Here is a 7,849-nt window from a genome sequence, read left to right on the forward strand (position 1 = left end):
TAATTTTACAGAAATGCTTCTTCAAAAAATGTTTCCTCTCACTCCCTCATCTATTATACTAAAGAGTGTAAATTTTTTTTCTTCCAAGCTAAATCCAAAGCCTCAAAATTGATTCCTGGAAAAAAATCTCTGCAAATATTAATCAAAAACAAAATTATAGAAAAATTCTGCTTTTTAATCTATGTATGTGTGGATAAATAGATAGATAAATTAATGGATAGATAGATAGGAATCCTTCAGCCTTTAAAAATCACATTAAAGGTGAATTTTTGGGATCGTATCTGATACGGCTTGGCTGTGTCCTTACCAAAATCTTATCTTAAATTTTATTCCCATCATCTCCACGTATCATAGGAGAGACCTGGTGGAAGGTAATTAAATCATGGAGGAAGTTACCTCATGCTATTCTCGTGATAGTGAGTGAGCTTTCTTGAGATCTGATGGTTTTATGAGAGACTTTTCCCCCTTTGTTTGGCACTTCTCTTTCCTGCTACCATGTGAAGGGGGACATGTTTGCTTCCACTTCCACCATGATTGTAAGATTCCTGAGTCCTCCTCAGCCCTGCAAACTGTGAGTCAATTAAACTTCTTTTCTTTGTAACTTACCCAGGTGTGGGCAGCTCTTTATAGCAGCATGAGAATGAATTAATATAGTAAATTGGTACTGAGGGAGTGGGACGCTGATGTTAGACTACTCAAAATGTGGAGGTGACTTTTAACTGGGTCACAGGCAGAGGTTGAAACAGTTTGGAAGGCTCAGAGGAAGACAGAAATATGTGGGAAAGTTTGAAACTTCCTAGAGCCTTGAATGACTGTGACCAAAATGCTGATAGTGATATGGACAATAAAGTCCTGGCTGAGGTGGTCTCAGATGGAGATGAGGAACTTGTTGGCAACTGTAGCAAAGGTGACCATTGTGATGCTTTAATAGAGACTGACAGCATTTTGCCCCAGCCCTAGAGATCTGTGGAACTTTGAACTTGAGAAAGATAATTTAGGGTACCTGGTGGAAGAAATTTCTAAGTGATAAAGCATTCAAAATGAAGCAGAGTATAATAGTTTGGAAAATTTGCAGCCTGATGATGAGATAGATAGAAAAGAAAACCAATTTTCTGGGGAGAAATTCAAGTCAGCTGCAGAAATTTGCATCAATAACAAGAAGCCAAATGTCAATCTCCAAGAAAATGTCTACAGGGAATGTCAGAGATCTTTATGACAGGCCCTCCCATCAAAAGCCTTGAGGCCTAGAAGGGAAAATGGTTCCTGGGCCAGGCCCAGGGTCCCCTGCTCTATGCAGCCCCAGGACATGGTGTCCTGCATTCCAGCTGCTTCACCTCAAACTGTGGTTAAAAAAGCCTAAGATACAGCTCAGACCATTGCTTAAGAAGGTGTAAGTCTCAAGCCTTGGTGGCTTACACGTGGTGTTGAACCCGTGGGTGCACAGAAGTAAAGAACAGAGGTTTGGGAACCTCTGCCTAGATTTCAGAGAATGTATGAAAATGACTGGATGTCCAGGCAGAAGTCTGTTGCAGGGGCGGAGCCCTCATGGAGACCCTCTGCTGGGGCTATGTGTGACAAAATGTGGGGTTGGAGCCCACACACAGAGTCCTCACTGTGGCACAGATTAGTGGAGCTGTGAGAAAAGAGTCACTTTTTTCCAGACCCCAGAATGTTAGATCCACCACCAGCTTGCATAGTGCAACTGGAAAAGCCACAAATAATAAATTCCAGCCTGTTAAAGCAGTTGGGAGGGAAGCTGTACTTTGCAAAGCCACAGGAGTGGAGCTCCCCAAGCCATGGGATTCCACCTGTTGCATCAACCTGAGCTGGATGTGAGACATGGACTAAAAGGAGATCATTTTGAAACTTTAGGGTTTAGTGACTGCCCTATTGTATTTCAGACTTACATGGGGCCTGTAGTCCTTTTGTTTTGGCCAATTTCTCCTACATGGAATGGATGATTTTACCCAAATGCCTGTACTTCCATTGTATCTGTGAAGAAACTAACTTGCTTTTGATTTTACTGGATCATAGGTGGAAGGGACTTACCTTGTCTCAGATGAGACTTGGGAGTTGGACTTTGGGGTTAATGTTGGAATGAGTTAAGACTTTGGAGGACTGTTGGGGAGGCATAATTATGTTTTGAAATGTGAGTACATGAGATTTTGGAAAGATCAGGGGTCGAATAATATGGTTTGGCTGTGTCCCCACCCAAATCTCATCTTGGATTGTTGTTCCCATAATCCACTCTTGTTGTGGGAGGGACCCAGTGGAAGGTAGTTGAATCATGGGTGAAGTTACCCTCATGCTGTTCTCTTAATAGTGAGTGAGTTCTAATGAGATCTGATGTTTTTTTATAAGGGTATTTCCCCCCTTTTCTTGGCACTTCTTCCTGCTGCCATGTGAAGAATGATGTATTTGCTTCTTTTCTGCCATGATTATGTTTCCTGAGGCCTTCCCAGCCCTGGGGAACTGTGAGTCAAGTAAATCTATTTTCTTTATAAATTACCCAGTCTCAGGCAGTTTTATAGCAATGTAAGAGCTGCCTAATACACTATCACTCACAACTCCAAAATCCATAATGATTTAAGGATATACTTTCTCATGTTTCCTTCCTGGTTACCACCTCCACTCCAAAGCAGTTCAATATAGCTGTGGCTCAAGATTAATAGGAAAAAAGAGAAACTTTTGAATAGTTTTTTGGGGTTGCCTTTATTGTTTTGTACTTTGGTGATCTGGGTGGTACGTATTCCTCTTTGCCATTATATTGAGTAATTCCCTGAGGTATAGTCCTATGGCTAAACTGGCATCTCTTTTCCTTGATTTTCCACGTTTTCCCTGAGAATGGTATTGGCTCCAAAGCCAGAATAATCCTTACTCGTCTTGGCTTCTGGCTTCTCATGTGGTTCCTCAATGGATTTCTCAGGAACTTCCTTGTCTTCATTTTGGTGGTAGACACTACAATGAGTGACTTTCCCAGAGTGGCTGCACAGAAACTGAAGATGGCTCTTTAGGGAGCTTTTGGCACACTTCAGCATAAATTAACTTTAGGGGTTCCTGTAGATCCACAGCTGCATCTGCATTTATGTTATTATTATATGGTGAAGCAGTATTTGTCATTGATAACTTTGTAGCACTTGGAGGAGAAACTGATATAGTCATCTGGTTGAAACTGTACCTCTGAACAGTGGAATTGTCTATTAGATCTTTTCTTGCTGAGTTGTGGTTAATGTAGAAGCTCAGCTGCACATGGAAGACTGGTACTCGAGTTGATTTACCCTGATCAGAAGTGCATTGTCTGCTCATCTACAGGCACTGGACAACAAACAACTCTTTATTATCCTTTTCTTTGTAGACACCTTTAACAGCATGAGAAATCCTATTCTCCAAAATGAGTTCCCCTGACATTCTTGATAAAGGTGGAAAATTTGAGGCTAGTAAGCCAAACTTTGTTGTTGGATCCTTTGATTCAGCTGTTGAAGGATGGGGTCTTGGGATACTATCATCTTCTCATCACCTTCAACCTCTGAAAAGAGTTCTTCTGCTTCTACCATAGTCTCCATTCTGTTTTATCTGCACAGTGGAAGTCTCCTTTTGAAGGTAAGTTTGCTCCAGATGCTTCATTACTGTAGGATTATGTTGTTCAGTTTGGAAAGTTTCTTGAACTACATGTGTTCAATGATCCACCCTCCAATAATACAAAGCCTTCTATTTAGTGTTCTGAACCACTAGATGACCTAAAATGAGGTTTCACACACTTTTTTTGGGTGGTAGACCCATATTCATAGCAGCAGCATTTATTTTATGAGACCCTAGTGAATTAAAATTATTTGCAAAACTACCATTGGGAAAGGAAGCCAGTGGTGTTTCACAGCAAAGTGCAAGATTTGGAGGTCAAGACTGAGGCAAAATACCGTAGACCGAGTACTGTTGGTGAGGATTATATACAAGCTGCATAAAGACTGGTGAGTCATATTGTGCTTGAGTTTGAATGGGCTGGCTATATATACTAGAATCCATCAGTTGATAATCATTCTTAGCAAATAAAATGTATTGATGGCCTTTATCCTTGCAATGATTGGCTTGCCCTGAAATGTTTTGACTTATTCTCTTAAGCATTTAAAAGCCTGTTGTGTGCCTGTGTCTGACTGGAAAGGGATATATCAGTTGCGATTGTGTGCAAACTCACAGATTATCACTTTGGTTCAGTTTGCACTTTTGATCAAAGCTTTTACTTCCTCTATTGATGTTCCAGACATCTAAGAATCGCAATACAATGCTTATGACTTGATCTCACTTTCTCACCCTTCTTGTCAACTTCTACCATAGGAGAAGAGAAAGATCTTAACACTCAAGATTAGATCAGGGTCTGAGTGAACTTTTTTATTTGCTTCCATGTTGGCAACTGTCCAAATTGGATGAACTGATCACTATCCATTTTGAGATATCAAGTACAAGATCCTTTTGACCAAATTTTCTCATGAAAAAACAGAAATTCTAATTGTTTCCTTCAGAATTCTTTTAAGTCTTCTGTAGAAATTGCTGAATTGTTTTCTGTAAAACATCATATATTTGGTAATTCAGATCTTCTGGGCTTGAAATTAGTTTTCAGTTGATTCTTCAATGCCTGTAGTATTTCTTGTAATTTCACAAGATAAAGAATACATTACTTTATATTCTTTACACATGTCTCCTGAGAGCTCTGCACTACACTCAGGATGAGCACCTGATGTAGTTACTGTTTCATGCCAAGATATTTCAGTTTCATGAGTTACTTGGGTGGCATCAGTATTTCCAGAAGCAATTTTTTTGCCATACTTTGGCATTAGGATTTAAACCAGTTCCTTTAGATGTTACCTGCGCATTTCACCTTTCTCCCTCCGCAGCCTCACATGTTGTTCGCCTCCCTCCCAGAGGGCCACAAAATGTCTCCCTGTGTACTTACTATTACCAGTGAGGTTTTACCCTTGGATAATTTCTTACTGTTTATTAATGTCTTTTCCTTTCATATTGAATTGTTTCCTTAGCATTCCTTTTAAGACAGGTATGGTGTTGAAGAAAACCCTCCACTTTTTTTTGTTAGGGAAAGTCTTTATTTCTCCTTCATGATTAAAGGATATTATTGTAGATATACTATTCTAGGATATCATTTTTTCTTCAACACTTTAAATGTGTCATGCCATTTTATCCTGGCCTGTAAAGATTCCCCTGAAAAGTCTGCTGTCAGACATGTTGGAGCTTTACTGTGTGTTCTTTGTTTTTTCTTTTCTCTTGTTGATTTTAGAATTTTTTCTTTATCCTTGGCCTTTGGGAGTTTGATTATTAGATTCCTTGAGAAAGTCCTTTTCGGGGTTAAATCTGCTTTGTGTTCTATAATGTTCTTTCACTTGGATATTGATATATTTCTCTGGGCTTGGGAAATTCTGTTACTATAGCTTTGAGTAACCTTCAAGCTCACTATTTTTTTCTTCTTCTTCTTGATCAATTCTGCTATTAAAGAACTCTGATGCATTGTTCAGCATGCCCGTTGCATTTTCAGCTCCAGAATTTCTGCTTGATTCTTTTAAATTATTTCAATCATTTTGTTAAATATATCTGATAAAATTCTGAATTCCTCATTCATGTTATCTTGAATTTCTTTGAGTTTCCTCAACACAGCTACTTTAAAGTATCTGTCTGAAAAGTCCCTTCCCTGGTGCCTTACTTAATTAACTTGGTGAGGTCATATTTTCCTGGATGGTGTCAATGCTAGTAGATGTTCTTCAGTGACTTGACATTGAGGAGTTAGGTATTTATTATAGTCATCACTGCCTGGACTTATTTGTACCTGTCCCTGGGAAGACTTTCCAGATATTTGAAGGGGCTTGCTTGGGTGTTGTGTTCTAAGCTGTTTCTTCTTTACAGGGCACCTGTAAACCCACTAATGCTCTGGTTCTTGCAGACTTGTAGAGATATCATCTTGATGGTGTTTGACAAGATCCAGGAGAATTATCTGGATTATCAGCCAAAGATTCTGATTCTCTTCCCTTGTTTTTTCCCAAACAGAGTCTTTCTCTCTCTCTGTTCTGAGTCATCTAAAGCTGGGGTTGAAGTGGCACAAGCACCTCTGTGGCCACCACCACTATGACTGTGCTGGCTCAGACCTGAAGCCAGCACAGCACAGCACTGGGTTTCTCTCAAGGCTTGGTGTAAAACTCCATGGCTACTGCCTTTGTTCATTCAAGGCACTGGGACACTACAATCAGCAAGTGGCAAAGCCAGCCAGGCCTCTTTTCTTTTTTCTTAAGGGTGGCAAGGTGCCCCATGCCCTTGTTGGGTCCAGAGGTGCCAACCAGGAGTTGGGAACTAGAGTTAAAATCTTAGAAGTCTACCTGGTGTTCTATTGTACAACCACACTCTATTGTGGTTGACACTCAAACCACAAGTCACAGTTTTCTCACTCTTCCCTCCACTTTCCAAAGGCAGAGGAGCTTCACCCTGTAGCTACCACCACACAAGGCATACTGCAAGAATACCACTAAAATTTTTTTAGTGCCCAAGCGCTCTTAAATCAGCTTGTATTGAATACTGCCTGGCCTGGGACTCACCCTTCAGGGTAGTTGGCTCCCCTCTAGCCCAGGAAATGTCCAGAAATGCCATCCAAAAGTCTTAGAATCAGGGACCCCAAGAGCCCACATAGTGCTATAACCCGCTGTGGCCATGTTGACACCTAAGGTGCAAGAGAAAGTCACATTTACTCTTCCCTCTCCTTTTCTCAAGCAGAAAGAGTTTTCCTCATAGCCGCTATATCTGGTAATGTGGTGGTAATGTGCTGAGTCTCACCTGAAGCTAGCAAGGGTCAGAGTTTCATCCAAGGCCATCAACATAGTACCTATGTATCACTGCTGGTTATTCGTGGCCCACGGGCTCTCCAGTTAGCAGGCAATCAATGCTGCCAGAACTGAGTCCTTTCTTTTAAGGCAGAGGTTCCCTTCTGGCCCAGGGTGTGTCTAAAAGTGACATTTCAGAGCTCGTTTCTGGAACAGGGGCCTCCTGGCTCTGACCAGTGTCTTATTCTGCTGTGGCTGAGCTGGTATCCATGACGCAAGACAAAGTCCTCCCCACTCTTCTCTTTCCCCTCCTCAAGTGGAAGGAAGGGGTCTCTTTTGGACCCATAAGCCATGCAGCCTGAGTTTAGGGGCGGGGTAATGCCAGCACTTTCTTGGCTGGCATTACCCAGCAGTTCCTTGGCTGGCTGCTCCTGTTGGTGTCTCCATAGGTCACATACTGCACCCCCCCAACCACCACCACCACCAAGTCTACTATCTCTGGGCCTAGTTTAGCACTAAGACTCTACTAAGAGTTGCAGTTCATATGGCCTAGACTGTCTTTCAATGTAGTTGGAGACACAGGGAGCTCTAGCTGTTGGTAATGCGGTTTGTGGGAACTCAAGATTGGACCACTGGAATTGGCAATTCCCCTCTGGCTAGGGTTGGTTTAAATGCACCCTTCACGGACCGGTGCTAGCTGAGTTTTGCCCAGTTTTGTTTCATCGGTAACAGGAGAGTGGTGAGTTCAATGCCTAACAATTGCTGTGTTTCCTCTCCCCTGGAGCCCAGAGACACTCTTCACAACATGCTACAGCTGCCAGGAATGGGGCAGGGGTAGCGTTGGTAATTTAAGACTGCTTTTTTTCTATCTATTCAGTGCCTCTTTCCGTGATATGAAGTTCAAACAAGTGCTCACCTGATTTTGGCTCTTATGAAGGTGTTTTTTCAGTGTAGATATCTTTTAAATTGATGTCCTTGCCAGGGAAACAATCAATAGACCCTATATTGTGTCATCTTTCTCTGCCACCTCTTCCTTAAAA

At 41.5% G+C, this 7,849-nt stretch overlaps 1 pseudogene; it reads right to left on the reverse strand.

The window, feature by feature from the left end:
- Positions 1–2,726: 2,726 nt before the first annotated feature.
- Positions 2,727–4,845, reverse strand: LOC108525614 (la-related protein 4-like; annotated as a pseudogene).
- Positions 4,846–7,849: the final 3,004 nt, after the last annotated feature.

This window comes from Rhinopithecus bieti, unplaced genomic scaffold (genome assembly GCF_001698545.2).
Source record: "Rhinopithecus bieti isolate Rb0 unplaced genomic scaffold, ASM169854v2 scaffold_76908, whole genome shotgun sequence".
Taxonomy (NCBI): Eukaryota; Metazoa; Chordata; class Mammalia; order Primates; family Cercopithecidae; genus Rhinopithecus; species Rhinopithecus bieti.